Source organism: Triticum urartu, chromosome 5A (assembly GCF_056163025.1).
Source record: "Triticum urartu cultivar PI428250 chromosome 5A, HENAU_Tu73, whole genome shotgun sequence".
NCBI lineage: Eukaryota > Viridiplantae > Streptophyta > Magnoliopsida > Poales > Poaceae > Triticum > Triticum urartu.
Genome location: NC_141877.1, coordinates 44125026 through 44142238, shown reverse-complemented (window position 1 = coordinate 44142238; position 17213 = coordinate 44125026). Strand labels below are relative to the sequence as shown.

The following is a 17213-nucleotide window of genomic DNA, read 5'->3' as shown; positions in this document are numbered from 1 at the left end:
TGGCTTTCAGAATGAACAAGTGAAATTAGTTTTGTACCCCAAATAGGGAGAAATCCGAAGCATGTTTATTTATCTATGCGATTGTCCACACCATTGCTTTGTGATATTGCTCAACCATGATATAGTATTTAATAACGTCGTGAAGTAGTTGTTTGATGTGGAGCATGTTTCACATTTATAGCTTGGACTTGTTTCTAGGGACAGATGTTGTTTTGCTAAACTGATGCTTTTGAAACAACAAGATCAACGTACTCATGCTTTTTTGACCTTTCCTATGAAGTGAATGTCCTGGCTAGGTGTAATAATAGTGCCTGGCTTTTAAAATGAACAACAACGTACTAATGCTTTTTTGAACCTTCTCTATGAACTGAATGTCCTGGCTAGATATAATAATAGTGCTTGGCTTTTAAAATGAACAACATAAATTACTTTGTACCCCAAAAGGGGAGAAACCCCATGCATGTTTATTTATCTACACTAAGTATTATCTACACCATCACTTTATGAAATTGCTCTACCATGCTAACATAATATTTAATAATAATGTTGTCTACCAATTTCATGTGAAGCATGATTTAGATGCGTAGCACAAACTTGTTTCAAGGGACTGTTGCCTTTTTGCTATTTATCTACACTACACTATTATCTACCACAAATGCATTGTTCGTGGTTTGTACTTGTTTCCAAGGACAGTTCTGGGGACAGATGTCTCTTTGCTAAACTGGTACTGTTGAGATGATAAGATCAGTCATACTCATGCTTTTTTTTATCTTTCCATGTGTGACGCCCCCGATTTAATCGTACACTAATCATACACGCAAACGTGTACGATCAAGATCAGGGACTCACGGGAAGATATCACAACACAACTCTACAAATAAAATAAGTCATACAAGCATCATATTACAAGCCAGGGGCCTCGAGGGCTCGAATACAAGAGCTCGATCATAGACGAGTCAGCGGAAGCAACAATATCTGAGTACAGACATAAGTTAAACAAGTTTGCCTTAAGAAGGCTAGCACAAACTGGGATACAGATCGAAAGAGGCGCAGGCCTCCTGCCTGGGATCCTCCTAACTACTCCTGGTCGTCGTCAGCGGGCATCACGTAGTAGTAGGCACCTCCGGTGTAGTAGGAGTCGTCGTCGACGGTGGCGTCTGGCTCCTGGACTCCAGCATCTGGTTGCGACAACCAGAATGAAAGGAAAAGGGGGAAAAGGGGGAGAAAGCAACCGTGAGTACTCATCCAAAGTACTCGCAAGCAAGGAGCTACACTACATATGCATGGGTATCAAATGGTGTAAGGGTATCATATGTGGACTAAACTGCAGAATGACAGAATAAGAGGGGGATAACTAATCCTTTCGAAGACTACGCTTCTGGCAGCCTCCGTCTTGCAACATGTAGAAGAGAGTAGACTGAAGACCTCCAAGTAGCATCGTATAGCATAATCCTAACCGCTGATCCTCCCCTCGTCGCCTTGTGAGAGAGCGATCACCGGTTGTATCTGGCACTTGGAAGGGTGTGTTTTATTAAGTATCTGGTTCTAGTTGTCATAAGGTCAAGGTACAACTCCAATTCGTCCTGTTACCGAAGATCACGGCTATTCGAATAGATTAACTTCCCTGCAGGGGTGCACCACATAACCCAACATGCTCGATCTCATTTGGCCGGACACACTTTTCTGGGTCATGCCCGGCCTCGGAAGATCAACACGTCGCAGCCCCACCTAGACCAACAGAGAGGTCAGCACGCCGGTCTAAACCTAAGCGCCCAGGGGTCTGGGCCCATCGCCCTTAGCACACCTGCACGTTGCGTGGGCGGCCGGAAGCAGACCTAGCCTAGTAGGCGTTCCAGTCCAATCCAGCGCGCGCCGCTCCGTTGCTGACGTCACGAAGGCTTCGGTTGATACCACGACGTCGAGTGCCCATAACTGTCCCCACGTAGATGGTTAGTGCGTATAGGCCAGTAGCCAGACTCAGATCAAATACCAAGATCTCGTTAAACGTGTTAAGTATCCGCGAACACCGACCAGGGCCAGGCCCACCTCTCTCCTAGGTGGTCACAACCTGCCCTGTCGCTCCACCACAAAGTAACAGTCGGGGGCCGTCGGGAACCCAGGCCCACCTCTACCGGGATGGAGCCACCTGCCCCTTCAGCCCCCAACTCCGAACAGTACCACAGGTAATGTAACTGTGTAAAGTATATAGTATATGCCCGTGATCACCTCCCGAAGTGATCACGGCCCAGTAGTATAGCATGGCAGACGGACAAGAGTGTAGGGCCACTGATGGAACACTAGCATCCTATACTAAGCAGTAGGATAGCAGGTAATGGTAACAACAGTAGTAGCAAGGACAGGCTATGCATCAGGATAGGAATAACGGAAAGCAGTAACATGCTACACTACTCTAATGCAAGCAGTATAAAGAAGAGTAGGCGATATCTGGTGATCAAAGGGGGGGGGGCTTGCCTGGTTGCTTTGGCAAGAAGAAGGGGTCGTCGTCGATGTAGTCGATCACAGGGGTATCGACAACGGCGTCGGAGCTTACCGGAAAGAAGTAACGGAAGGGGAACACAATAAATAACAGAGCAATCAAATGCAACACAAAGTAAGACGTGGCAATACGTTGTGCTAGGGGTGACCAAACACAGGGACAGGTGATACCGGCGAACGGGGAAAACATCCGGGAAAGTATTCCCGATGTTCCGCGTTTCCGGACAGACGGACCGGTGGGGAAAAGTTGCGCGTTTGCTATACTAGGGATGTGTGACAGATGAACGGGTTGTGTATTCAAATTTGTCTCGTTGTTCTGAGCAACTTTCATGTACAAAATATTTCCATCCGAGATACGGTTTATTTTATATGATTTTTCAAAGTTTATAGTATTTTTTCTGATTTTCTAGAATATTTTTATTTAATCTAATCCGAATTTGACCAAGTCAATTTGACTAGTCAAAAGGGAGGATGTGGCCCACATGTCATTGACACATAATTTAATTGATGGATAAACTAAAATGGAAGGGTTAAATTAACACAGGGGGCCACATGTCATAGGCTAGCAATTATCCAAAGTACTAATTAGTCTAACTACTCATTAGCTACTAACCTAAATAGGGCCGGTCACATCCAGAGACGCAGCCGGCCACACACACGCTGCACACATACACACACACATCACACAAGCACACAGGGCCGGCCAGAGGCACACAGCCGGCCACACACGGCGCACACACACAATACTAGGGAGTAACTCTATTCCTTTTAACATAAGATAGCATTTTGTGAATTTTGTAGGATTTAATCCACGCATCAAAAGTATTTGGTTCAGTGGGATAAAATGGAGTTTGTCATGTATACTTCCTACTTATATTATTTTCACTCATGTTTACAACTGTTTAACCACAGTTTAGGGGCTGCCCAGGGGGTTACTCGATGTAATATTCGCAAAGCTAGCTAGCAGCTACAGTAGCTATCATCAGTTAGCAGTAGACAAGTAGCAAGCGGCAGCAGCAGCAGCTTGTAGTAGCGCAGTGGCAAGCGCCAGCAGCAGCGGCGGCTATGAGCATGCACGGACAAGGGCGGTTGCAAGGGAGCGACCGCAGGCAAGGGTAGCAGAAGCAGCAGGTGCGCAACGGAGCAGGGGAGCGCGCGGAACGCCGTCTGAAGGCGGGCACGACGGCCGCACGCGCGGGAGGCGGCTGCGGGCGAGCACGGCCGTCCGCGCGCGGGCACGGTGCAGGGCTTGGCCGGGGCCTGGCAGGCGCGTGGGCACACAGTTGGGGACACGCACGGGGCGGCCAGGAGCTAGAGAGCTCGTACGCGGACTCAAAGCTATGGCCATGGCGACTACAACGAGCATAAGGCAAAGGCTACAGCTACGGATTGAAGTTGGGAACGAGGGGAATTGGTCGGGGACCTCACCGCGAACCTGTAGAGGTGCAAAGCAAGCTCGGGGAAGGCTTGGAGGCGACAAATCAAAGCGGCGATGAGCGGCGGCCGGAGGTGGAAGAAGACTCGATGCAGGCGATGTAGTGGCGCCGAGCTTCAATGGGAGGCAGTAGAGGAAGTAGCGGGCGACGGCGAAGTCCAGGGGCACGACCTCAGGCTTCGGGGATGACGTGGAGTGCGCGAATGACGATGGCCATGGCGGTGGTGGTTCGGGTGTGTGCGGGGAGGAAGAGCGCGGCGCGAGGGGGAAGGAGTGGACGACTAGGGTTCGATCCAGGGGATGAGGGCGTCTGGGGGCGGCTCTTGTAGCCGTCAGGGAGGCGAGGATGGCCGCCACGGCGACATGCTCCGGCCACAACCGGGGGATCTCTGCCACGACCCCCCGGTGAACAGGAGAGGAAGGGGACGGTGGCTACTTGGGCCAGCCGGTGGCCTGGATGCTCAGTTGGGCCGAACGGCCTAGGGGGAGCGGGGGGCTTTGCCCCTTTTTTTGTTGTTGTTTGTTTTTCCTTTTGCTTTTGTTTAATTTTTCTTTTACAGTTTTAGTTAAGTTTCTTTAATAGTTTATAGTTTTACAAAGAAAACATAAAAGCAAGCCTTGATTTAGTATTAATGATTATGTTACTGCCCTGTTAATCTTGGGCAACTAAATAAATAATTTACTAATTTATAAAATACCAAAGGCATGTATTTAAATGTTTTACCTGATGTAATAATTATTTATGAGCATTTAAACCTTTTCTAAGATTGTGGTTTCTCCATCAAAATTACTTATGATTTATTTGACACAACCCGAACATTTTAGTTTTAATTTTTTTTGAAAACTTTTGTTGTTTGTCTTTATTTTAAATTTGAATTTGAATCATTTTTGAACCATTGCGAGACTAACAATAGTAACCGAGGTGACGTGGTATCATTAGCGTGGAGTTACTGTAGCTTAATTATCGGGGCGTCACACCATGAACTAAAGTACAGCTAGCAAGAAATAATAGTGGTGCTTGGCTTTCAGAATGAACAAGAGAAATTAGTTTTGTACCCCAAATAGGGAGAAATCCCAAGCATGTTTATTTATCTATGCGATTGTCTACACCATTGCTTTGTGATATTGCTCAACCATGATATAGTATTTAATAACGTCGTGAGGTAGTTGTTTGATGTGGAGCATGTTTCACATTCATAGCTCGGACTTGTTTCTAGGGACAGATGTTGTTTTGCTAAACTGATGCTTTTGAAACAACAAGATCAACGTACTGATGCTTTTTTTGACCTTTCCTATGAAGTGAATGTCCTGGCTAGGTGTAATAATAGTGCCTGGCTTTTAAAATGAACAACAGCGTACTAATGCTTTTTTGAACCTTCTCTATGAACTGAATGTCCTGGCTAGATGTAATAATAGTGCTTGGCTTTTAAAATGAACAACATAAATTACTTTGTACCCCAAAAGGGGAGAAACCCCAAGCATGTTTATTTATCTACACTAAGTATTATCTACACCATCACTTTATGAAATTGCTCTACCATGCTAACATAATATTTAATAATAATGTTGTCTACCAATTTCATGTGAAGCATGCTTTAGATGCGTAGCACAAACTTGTTTCAAGGGACTGCTGTCTTTTTGCTATTTATCTACACTACACTATTATCTACCACAAATGCATTGTTCATGGCTTGTACTTGTTTCCAAGGACAGTTCTAGGGACAGACTGGTACTGTTGAGATGATAAGATCAGTCATACTCATGCTTTTTTTTATCTTTCCATGAACTGAAGTACAGCTAGCAAGGAATAATAGTGGTGCTTGGCTTTCAGAATGAACAAGAGAAATTAGTTTTGTACCCCAAATAGGGAGAAATCCCAAGCATGTTTATTTATCTATGCGATTGTCTACACCATTGCTTTGTGATATTGCTCAACCATGATATAGTATTTAATAACGTCGTGAAGTAGTTGTTTGATGTGGAGCATGTTTCACATTCATAGCTCGGACTTGTTTCTAGGGACAGATGTTGTTTTGCTAAACTGATGCTTTTGAAACAACAAGATCAACGTACTCATGCTTTTTTTGACCTTTCCTATGAAGTGAATGTCCTGGCTAGGTGTAATAATAGTGCCTGGCTTTTAAAATGAACAACAGCGTACTAATGCTTTTTTGAACCTTCTCTATGAACTGAATGTCCTGGCTAGATGTAATAATAGTGCTTGGCTTTTAAAATGAACAACATAAATTACTTTGTACCCCAAAAGGGGAGAAACCCCAAGCATGTTTATTTATCTACACTAAGTATTATCTACACCATCACTTTATGAAATTGCTCTACCATGCTAACATAATATTTAATAATAATGTTGTCTACCAATTTCATGTGAAGCATGCTTTAGATGCGTAGCACAAACTTGTTTCAAGGGACTGTTGTCTTTTTGCTATTTATCTACACTACACTATTATCTACCACAAATGCATTGTTAATGGCTTGTACTTGTTTCCAAGGACAGTTCTAGGGATAGACTGGTACTGTTGAGATGATAAGATCAGTCATACTCATGCTTTTTTTTATCTTTCCATGAACTAGAGTACAGCTAGCAAGGAATAATAGTTGTGCTTGGCTTTCAGAATGAATAGGAGAAATTAGTTTTGTACCCCAAATAGGGAGAAATCCCAAGCATGTTTATTTATCTATGCGATTGTCTACACCATTGCTCTGTGATATTGCTCAACCATGATATAGTATTTAATAACGTCGTGAAGTAGTTGTTTGATGTGGAGCATGTTTCACATTCATAGCTCGGACTTGTTTCTAGGGACAGATGTTGTTTTGCTAAACTGATCCTTTTGAAACAACAAGATCAACGTACTCATGCTTTTTTTGACCTTTCCTATGAAGTGAATGTCCTGGCTAGGTGTAATAATAGTGCCTGGCTTTTAAAATGAACAACAGTGTACTAATGCTCTTTTGAACCTTCTCTATGAACTGAATGTCCTGGCTAGATGTAATAATAGTGCATGGCTTTTAAAATGAACAACATAAATTACTTTGTACCCCAAAAGGGGAGAAACCCCAAGCATGTCTATTTATCTACACTAAGTATTATCTACACCATCACTTTATGAAATTGCTCTACCATGCTAACATAATATTTAATAATAATGTTGTCTACCAATTTCATGTGCAGCATGCTTTAGATGTGTACCACAAACTTGTTTCAAGGGACTGTTGTCTTTTTGCTATTTATCTACACTACACTATTATCTACCACAAATGCATTATTCATGGCTTGTACTTGTTTCCAAGGACAGTTCTAGGGACAAACTGGTACTGTTGAGATGATAAGATCAGTCATACTCATGCTTTTTTTATCTTTCCATGAACTGAAGTACAGCTAGCAAGGAATAATAGTGGTGCTTGGCTTTCAGAATGAATAAGAGAAATTAGTTTTGTACCCCAAATAGGGAGAAATCCCAAGCATGTTTATTTATCTATGCGATTGTCTACACCATTGCTTTGTGATATTGCTCAACCATGATATAGTATTTAATAACGTCGTGAAGTAGTTGTTTGATGTGGAGCATGTTTCACATTCATAGATCGGACTTGTTTCTAGGGACAGATGTTGTTTTGCTAAACTGATGCTTTTGAAAGAACAAGATCAACGTACTCATGCTTTTTTTGACCTTTCCCATGAAGTGAATGTCCTGGCTAGGTGTAATAATAGTGCCTGGCTTTTAAAATGAACAACAGCGTACTAATGCTTTTCTGAACCTTCTCTATGAACTGAATGTCCTGGCTAGATGTAATAATAGTGCTTGGCTTTTAAAATGAACAACATAAATTACTTTGTACCCCAAAAGGGGAGAAACCCCAAGCATGTTTATTTATATACACTAAGTATTATCTACACCATCACTTTATGAAATTGCTCTACCATGCTAACATAACGTTTAATAATAATGTTGTCTACCAATTTCATGTGAAGCATGCTTTAGATGCGTAGCACAAACTTGTTTTGAAGGGACTGTTGTCTTTTTGCTATTTATCTACACTACACTATTATCTACCACAAATGCATTGTTCATGGCTTGTACTTGTTTCCAAGGACAGTTCTAGGGACAGACTGGTACTGTTGAGATGATAAGATTAGTGATACTCATGCTTTTTTTATCTTTCCATGAATTGAAGTACAGCTAGCAAGGAATAATAGTGGTGCTTGGCTTCAGAATGAACAAGAGAAATTAGTTTTGTACCCCAAATAGGGAGAAATCCCAAGCATGTTTATTTATCTATGCGACTGTCTACACCATTGCTTTGTGATATTGCTCAACCATGATATAGTATTTAATAACGTCGTGAGGTAGTTGTTTGATGTGGAGCATGTTTCACATTCATAGCTCGGACTTGTTTCTAGGGACAGATGTTGTTTTGCTAAACTGATGCTTTTGAAACAACAAGATCAACGTACTCATGCTTTTTTTGACCTTTCCTATGAAGTGAATGTCCTGGCTAGGTGTAATAATAGTGCCTGGCTTTTAAACTGAACAACAGCGTACTAATGCTTTTTTGAACCTTCTCTATGAACTGAAAGTCCTGGCTAGATGTAATAATAGTGCTTGGCTTTTAAAATGAAAAACATAAATTACTTTGTACCTCAAAAGGAGAGAAACCCCAGGCATGTTTATTTATCTACACTAAGTATTATCTACACCATCACTTTATGAAATTGCTCTACCATGCTAACATAATATTTAATAATAATGTTGTCTACCAATTTCATGTGAAGCATGCTTTAGATGCGTAGCACAAACTTGTTTCAAGGGACTGCTGTCTTTTTGCTATTTATCTACACTACACTATTATCTACCACAAATGCATTGTTCATGGCTTGTACTTGTTTCCAAGGACAGTTCTAGGGACAGACTGGTACTGTTGAGATGATAAGATCAGTCATAATCATGCTTTTTTATCTTTCCATGAACTGAAGTACAGCTAGCAAGGAATAATAGTGGTGCTTGGCTTTCAGAATGAACAAGAGAAATTAGTTTTGTACCCCAAATAGGGAGATATCCCAATCATGTTTATTTATCTATGCGATTGTCTACACCATTGCTTTGTGATATTGCTCAACCATGATATAGTATTTAATAACGTCGTGAAGTAGTTGTTTGATGTGGAGCATGTTTCACATTCATAGCTCGGACTTGTTTCTAGGGACAGATGTTGTTTTGCTAAACTGATGCTTTTGAAACAACAAGATCAACGTACTGATGCTTTTTTTGACCTTTCCTATGAAGTGAATGTCCTGGCTAGGTGTAATAATAGTGCCTGGCTTTTAAAATGAACAACATCGTACTAATGCTTTTTTGAACCTTCTCTATGAACTGAATGTCCTGGCTAGATGTAATAATAGTGCTTGGCTTTTAAAATGAACAACATAAATTACTTTGTACCCCAAAAGGGGAGAAACCCCAAGCATGTTTATTTATCTACACTAAGTATTATCTACACCATCACTTTATGAAATTGCTCTACCATGCTAACATAATATTTAATAATAATGTTGTCTACCAATTTCATGTGAAGCATGGTTTAGATGCTTAGCACAAACTTGTTTCAAGGGACTGTTGTCTTTTTGCTATTTATCTACACTACACTATTATCTACCACAAATGCATGTTCATGGCTTGTACTTGTTTCCAAGGACAGTTCTAGGGACAGCCTGGTACTGTTGAGATGATAAGATCAGTCATACTCATGCTTTTTTTTATCTTTCCATGAACTGAAGTACAGCTAGCAAGGAATAATAGTGGTGCTTGGCTTTCAGAATGAACAAGAGAAATTAGTTTTGTACCCCAAATAGGGAGAAATCCCAAGCATGTTTATTTATCTATGCGATTGTCTACACCATTGCTTTGTGATATTGCTCAACCATGATATTGTATTTAATAACGTCGTGAAGTAGTTGTTTGATGTGGAGCATGTTTCACATTCATAGCTCGGACTTGTTTCTAGGGACAGATGTTGTTTTGCTAAACTGATGCTTTTGAAACAACAAGATCAACATACTCATGCTTTTTTTGACCTTTCCTATGAAGTGAATGTCATGGCTAGGTGTAATAATAGTGCCTGGCTTTTAAAATGAACAACAGCGTACTAATGCTTTTTTGAACCTTCTCTATGAACTGAATGTCCTGGCTAGATGTAATAATAGTGCTTGGCTTTTAAAATGAACAACATAAATTACTTTGTACCCCAAAAGGGGAGAAACCCCAAGCATGTTTATTTATCTACACTAAGTATTATCTACACCATCACTTTATGAAATTGCTCTACCATGCTAACATAATATTTAATAATAATGTTGTCTACCAATTTCATGTGAAGCATGCTTTAGATGCGTAGCACAAACTTGTTTCAAGGGACTGTTGTCTTTTTGCTATTTATCTACACTACACTATTATCTACCACAAATGCATTGTTCATGGCTTGTACTTGTTTCCAAGGACAGTTCTAGGGACAGACTGGTACTGTTGAGATGATAAGATCAGTCATACTCATGCTTTTTTTATCTTTCCATGAACTGAAGTACAGCTAGCAAGGAATAATAGTGGTGCTTGGCTTTTAGAATGAACAAGAGAAATTAGTTTTGTAGCCCAAATAGGGAGAAATCCCAAGCATGTTTATTTATCTATGCGATTGTCTACACCATTGCTTTGTGATATTGCTCAACCATGATATAGTATTTAATAACGTCGTGAAGTAGTTGTTTGATGTGGAGCATGTTTCACATTCATAGCTCGGACTTGTTTCTAGGGACAGATGTTGTTTTGCTAAACTGATCCTTTTGAAACAACAAGATCAACGTACTCATGCTTTTTTTGACCTTTCCTATGAAGTGAATGTCCTGGCTAGGTGTAATAATAGTGCCTGGCTTTTAAAATGAACAACAGCGTACTAATGCTTTTTTGAACCTTCTCTATGAACTGAATGTCCTGGCTAGATGTAATAATAGTGCTTGGCTTTTAAAATGAACAACATAAATTACTTTGTACCCCAAAAGGGGAGAAACCCCAAGCATGTTTATTTATCTACACTAAGTATTATCTACACCATCACTTTATGAAATTGCTCTACCATGCTAACATAATATTTAATAATAATGTTGTCTACCAATTTCATGTGCAACATGCTTTAGATGTGTAGCACAAACTTGTTTCGAGGGACTGTTGTCTTTTTGATATTTATCTACACTACACTATTATCTACCACAAATGCATTGTTCATGGCTTGTACTTGTTTCCAAGGACAGTTCTAGGGACAGACTGGTACTGTTGAGATGATAAGATCAGTCATACTCATGCTTTTTTTATCTTTCCATGAACTGAAGTACAACTAGCAAGGAATAATAGTGGTGCTTGGCTTTCAGAATGAACAAGAGAAATTAGTTTTGTACCCCAAATAGGGAGAAATCCCAAGCATGTTTATTTATCTATGCGATTGTCTACACCATTGCTTTGTGATATTGCTCAACCATGATATAGTATTTAATAACGTTGTGAAGTAGTTGTTTGATGTGGAGCATGTTTCACATTCATAGCTCAGACTTGTTTCTAGGGACAGATGTTGTTTTGCTAAACTGATGCTTTTGAAACAACAAGATCAACGTACTCATGCTTTTTTTGACCTTTCCTATGAAGTGAATGTCCTGGATGGGTGTAATAATAGTGCCTGGCTTTTAAAATGAACAACAGCGTACTAATGCTTTTTTGAACCTTCTCCATGAACTAAATGTCCTGGCTAGATGTAATAATAGTGCTTGGCTTTTAAAATGAACAACATAAATTACTTTGTACCCCAAAAGGGGAGAAACCCCAAGCATGTTTATTTATCTACACTAAGTATTATCTACACCATCACCTTATGAAATTGCTCTACCATGCTTACATAATATTTAATAATAATGTTGTCTACCAATTTCATGTGAAGCATGCTTTAGATGCGTAGCACAAACTTGTTTCAAGGGACTATTGTCTTTTTGCTATTTATCTACACTACACTATTATCTACCACAAATGCATTGTTCATGGCTTGTACTTGTTTCCAAGGACAGTTCTAGGGACAGGCTGGTACTGTTGAGATGATAAGATCAGTCATACTCATGCTTTTTTATCTTTCCATGAACTGAAGTACAACTAGCAAGGAATAATAGTGGTGCTTGGCTTTCAGAATGAACAAGAGAAATTAGTTTTGTACCCCAAATAGGGAGAAATCCCAAGCATGTTTATTTATCTATGCGATTGTCTACACCATTGCTTTGTGATATTGCTCAACCATGATATAGTATTTAATAACGTCGTGAAGTAGTTGTTTGATGTGGAGCATGTTTCAATTCATAGCTCGGACTTGTTTCTAGGGACAGATGTTGTTTTGCCAAACTGATGCTTTTGAAACAACAAGATCAATGTACTCAGGCTTTTTTTGACCTTTCCTATGAAGTGAATGTCCTGGCTAGGTGTAATAATAGTGCCTGGCTTTTAAAATGAACAATAGCGTACTAGTGCTTTTTTGAACCTTCTCTATGAACTGAATGTCCTGGCTAGATGTAATAATAGTGCTTGGCTTTTAAAATGAACAACATAAATTACTTTGTACCCCAAAAGGGGAGAAACCCCAAGCATGTTTATTTATCTACACTAAGTATTATCTACACCATCACTTTATGAAATTGCTCTACCATGCTAACATAATATTTAATAATAATGTTGTCTACCAATTTCATGTGCAACATGCTTTAGATGTGTAGCACAAACTTGTTTCGAGGGACTGTTGTCTTTTTGATATTTATCTACACTACACTATTATCTACCACAAATGCATTGTTCATGGCTTGTACTTGTTTCCAAGGACAGTTCTAGGGACAGACTGGTACTGTTGAGATGATAAGATCAGTCATACTCATGCTTTTTTTATCTTTCCATGAACTGAAGTACAACTAGCAAGGAATAATAGTGGTGCTTGGCTTTCAGAATGAACAAGAGAAATTAGTTTTGTACCCCAAATAGGGAGAAATCCCAAGCATGTTTATTTATCTATGCGATTGTCTACACCATTGCTTTCTGATATTGCTCAACCATGATATAGTATTTAATAACGTTGTGAAGTAGTTGTTTGATGTGGAGCATGTTTCACATTCATAGCTCAGACTTGTTTCTAGGGACAGATGTTGTTTTGCTAAACTGATGCTTTTGAAACAACAAGATCAACGTACTCATGCTTTTTTTGACCTTTCCTATGAAGTGAATGTCCTGGATGGGTGTAATAATAGTGCCTGGCTTTTAAAATGAACAACAGCGTACTAATGCTTTTTTGAACCTTCTCCATGAACTAAATGTCCTGGCTAGATGTAATAATAGTGCTTGGCTTTTAAAATGAACAACATAAATTACTTTGTACCCCAAAAGGGGAGAAACCCCAAGCATGTTTATTTATCTACACTAAGTATTATCTACACCATCACCTTATGAAATTGCTCTACCATGCTTACATAATATTTAATAATAATGTTGTCTACCAATTTCATGTGAAGCATGCTTTAGATGCGTAGCACAAACTTGTTTCAAGGGACTATTGTCTTTTTGCTATTTATCTACACTACACTATTATCTACCACAAATGCATTGTTCATGGCTTGTACTTGTTTCCAAGGACAGTTCTAGGGACAGGCTGGTACTGTTGAGATGATAAGATCAGTCATACTCATGCTTTTTTATCTTTCCATGAACTGAAGTACAACTAGCAAGGAATAATAGTGGTGCTTGGCTTTCAGAATGAACAAGAGAAATTAGTTTTGTACCCCAAATAGGGAGAAATCCCAAGCATGTTTATTTATCTATGCGATTGTCTACACCATTGCTTTGTGATATTGCTCAACCATGATATAGTATTTAATAACGTCGTGAAGTAGTTGTTTGATGTGGAGCATGTTTCAATTCATAGCTCGGACTTGTTTCTAGGGACAGATGTTGTTTTGCCAAACTGATGCTTTTGAAACAACAAGATCAATGTACTCAGGCTTTTTTTGACCTTTCCTATGAAGTGAATGTCCTGGCTAGGTGTAATAATAGTGCCTGGCTTTTAAAATGAACAATAGCGTACTAGTGCTTTTTTGAACCTTCTCTATGAACTGAATGTCCTGGCTAGATGTAATAATAGTGCTTGGCTTTTAAAATGAACAACATAAATTACTTTGTACCCCAAAAGGGGAGAAACCCCAAGCATGTTTATTTATCTACACTAAGTATTATCTACACCATCACTTTATGAAATTGCTCTACCATGCTAATATAATATTTAATAATAATGTTGTCTACCAATTTCATGTGAAGCATGCTTTAGATGCGTAGCACAAACTTGTTTCAAGGGACTGTTGTCTTTTTGCTATTTATCTACACTACACTATTATCTACCACAAATGCATTGTTCATGGCTTGTACTTGTTTCCAAGGACAGTTCAAGGGACAGATGTCTCTTTGCTAAGCTGGTACTGTTGAGATGATAAGATAGGTCATACGCATGCTGTTTTTTTATCTTTCCATGAACTGAAGTACAACTAGCAAGGAATAATAGTGGTGCTAGGCTTTCAGAATGAACAAGAGAAATTAGTTTTGTACCCCAAATAGGGAGAAATCCGAAGCATGTTTATTTATCTATGCGATTGTCCACACCATTGCTTTGTGATATTGCTCAACCATGATATAGTATTTAATAACGTCGTGAAGTAGTTGTTTGATGTGGAGCATGTTTCACATTCATAGCTCGGACTTGTTTCTAGGGACAGATGTTGTTTTGCTAAACTAATGCTTTTGAAACAACAAGATCAACGTACTGATGCTTTTTTTGACCTTTCCTATGAAGTGAATGTCCTGGCTAGGTGTAATAATAGTGCCTGGCTTTTAAAATGAACAACAGCGTACTAATGCTTTTTTGAACCTTCTCTATGAACTGAATGTCCTGGGTAGATGTAATAATAGTGCTTGGCTTTTAAAATGAACAACATAAATTACTTTGTACCCCAAAAGGGGAGAAACCCCAAGCATGTTTATTTATCTACACTAAGTATTATCTACACCATCACTTTATGAAATTGCTCTACCATGCTAACATAATATTTAATAATAATGTTGTCTACCAATTTCATGTGAAGCATGCTTTAGATGCGTAGCACAAACTTGTTTCAAGGGACTGCTGTCTTTTTGCTATTTATCTACACTACACTATTATCTACCACAAATGCATTGTTCATGGCTTGTACTTGTTTCCAAGGACAGTTCTAGGGACAGACTGGTACTGTTGAGATGATAAGATCAGTCATACTCATGCTTTTTTTTATCTTTCCATGAACTGAAGTACAGCTAGCAAGGAATAATAGTGGTGCTTGGCTTTCAGAATGAACAAGAGAAATTAGTTTTGTACCCCAAATAGGGAGAAATCCCAAGCATGTTTATTTATCTATGCGATTGTCCACACCATTGCTTTGTGATATTGCTCAACCATGATATAGTATTTAATAACGTCGTGAAGTAGTTGTTTGATGTGGAGCATGTTTCACATTCATAGCTCAGACTTGTTTCTAGGGACAGATGTTGTTTTGCTAAACTAATGCTTTTGAAACAACAAGATCAACGTACTGATGCTTTTTTTGACCTTTCCTATGAAGTGAATGTCCTGGCTAGGTGTAATAATAGTGCCTGGCTTTTAAAATGAACAACAGCGTACTAATGCTTTTTTGAACCTTCTCTATGAACTGAATGTCCTGGCTAGATGTAATAATAGTGCTTGGCTTTTAAAATGAACAACATAAATTACTTTGTACCCCAAAAGGGGAGAAACCCCAAGCATGTTTATTTATCTACACTAAGTATTATCTACACCATCACTTTATGAAATTGCTCTACCATGCTAACATAACATTTAATAATAATGTTGTCTACCAATTTCATGTGAAGCATGCTTTAGATGCGTAGCACAAACTTGTTTCAAGGGACTGTTGTCTTTTAGCTATTTATCTACACTACACTATTATCTACCATAAATGCATTGTTCATGGCTTGTACTTGTTGCCAAGGACAGTTCTAGGGACAGACTGGTACTGTTGAGATGATAAGATCAGTCATACTCATGCTTTTTTTATCTTTCCATGAACTGAAGTACAGCTAGCAAGGAATAATAGTGGTGCTTGGCTTTCAGAATGAACAAGAGAAATTAGTTTTGTAGCCCAAATAGGGAGAAATCCCAAGCATGTTTATTTATCTATGCGATTGTCTACACCATTGCTTTGTGATATTGCTCAACCATGATATAGTATTTAATAACGCCGTGAACTAGTTGTTTGATGTGGAGCATGTTTTACATTCATAGCTCGGACTTGTTTCTAGGGACAGATGTTGTTTTGCTAAACTGATGCTTTTGAACCAACAAGATCAACGTACTGATGCTTTTTTTGACCTTTCCTATGAAGTGAATGTCCTGGCTAGGTGTAATAATAGTGCCTGGCTTTTAAAATGAACAACAGCGTACTAATGCTTTTTTGAACCTTCTCTATGAACTGAATGTCCTGGCTAGATGTAATAATAGTGCTTGGCTTTTAAAATGAACAACATAAATTACTTTGTACCCCAAAAGGGGAGAAACCCCAAGCATGTCTATTTATCTACACTAAGTATTATCTACACCATCACTTTATGAAATTGCTCTACTATGCTAACATAATATTTAATAATAATGTTGTCTACCAATTTCATGTGCAGCATGCTTTAGATGTGTAGCACAAACTTGTTTCGAGGGACTGTTGTCTTTTTGCTATTTATCTACACTACACTATTATCTACCACAAATGCATTGTTCATGGCTTGTACTTGTTTCCAAGGACAGTTCTAGGGACAGACTGGTACTGTTGAGATGATAAGATCAGTCATACTCATGCTTTTTTTATCTTTCCATGAACTGAAGTACAGCTAGCAAGGAATAATAGTGGTGCTTGGCTTTTAGAATGAACAAGAGAAATTAGTTTTGTAGCCCAAATAGGGAGAAATCGCAAGCATGTTTATTTATCTATGCGATTGTCTACACCATTGCTTTGTGATATTGCTCAACCATGATATAGTATTTAATAACGTCGTGAAGTAGTTGTTTGATGTGGAGCATGTTTCACATTCATAGATCGGACTTGTTTCTAGGGACAGATGTTGTTTGCTAAACTGATGCTTTTGAA

At 39.2% G+C, this 17213-nt stretch overlaps 1 long non-coding RNA gene across 1 annotated transcript; it reads right to left on the bottom strand.

Moving 5' to 3' along the window:
* Nucleotides 1–903: 903 nt before the first annotated feature.
* On the bottom strand, nucleotides 904–4321 carry LOC147967877 (uncharacterized). The gene is made up of 3 exons (XR_015603207.1): nucleotides 3925–4321; nucleotides 2473–2546; nucleotides 904–1178 (listed from the first exon to the last, which is right to left on the bottom strand). It is a non-coding gene; the product is annotated as an uncharacterized LOC147967877 (long non-coding RNA).
* Between the last annotated feature and the right edge of the window lie 12892 nt (nucleotides 4322–17213).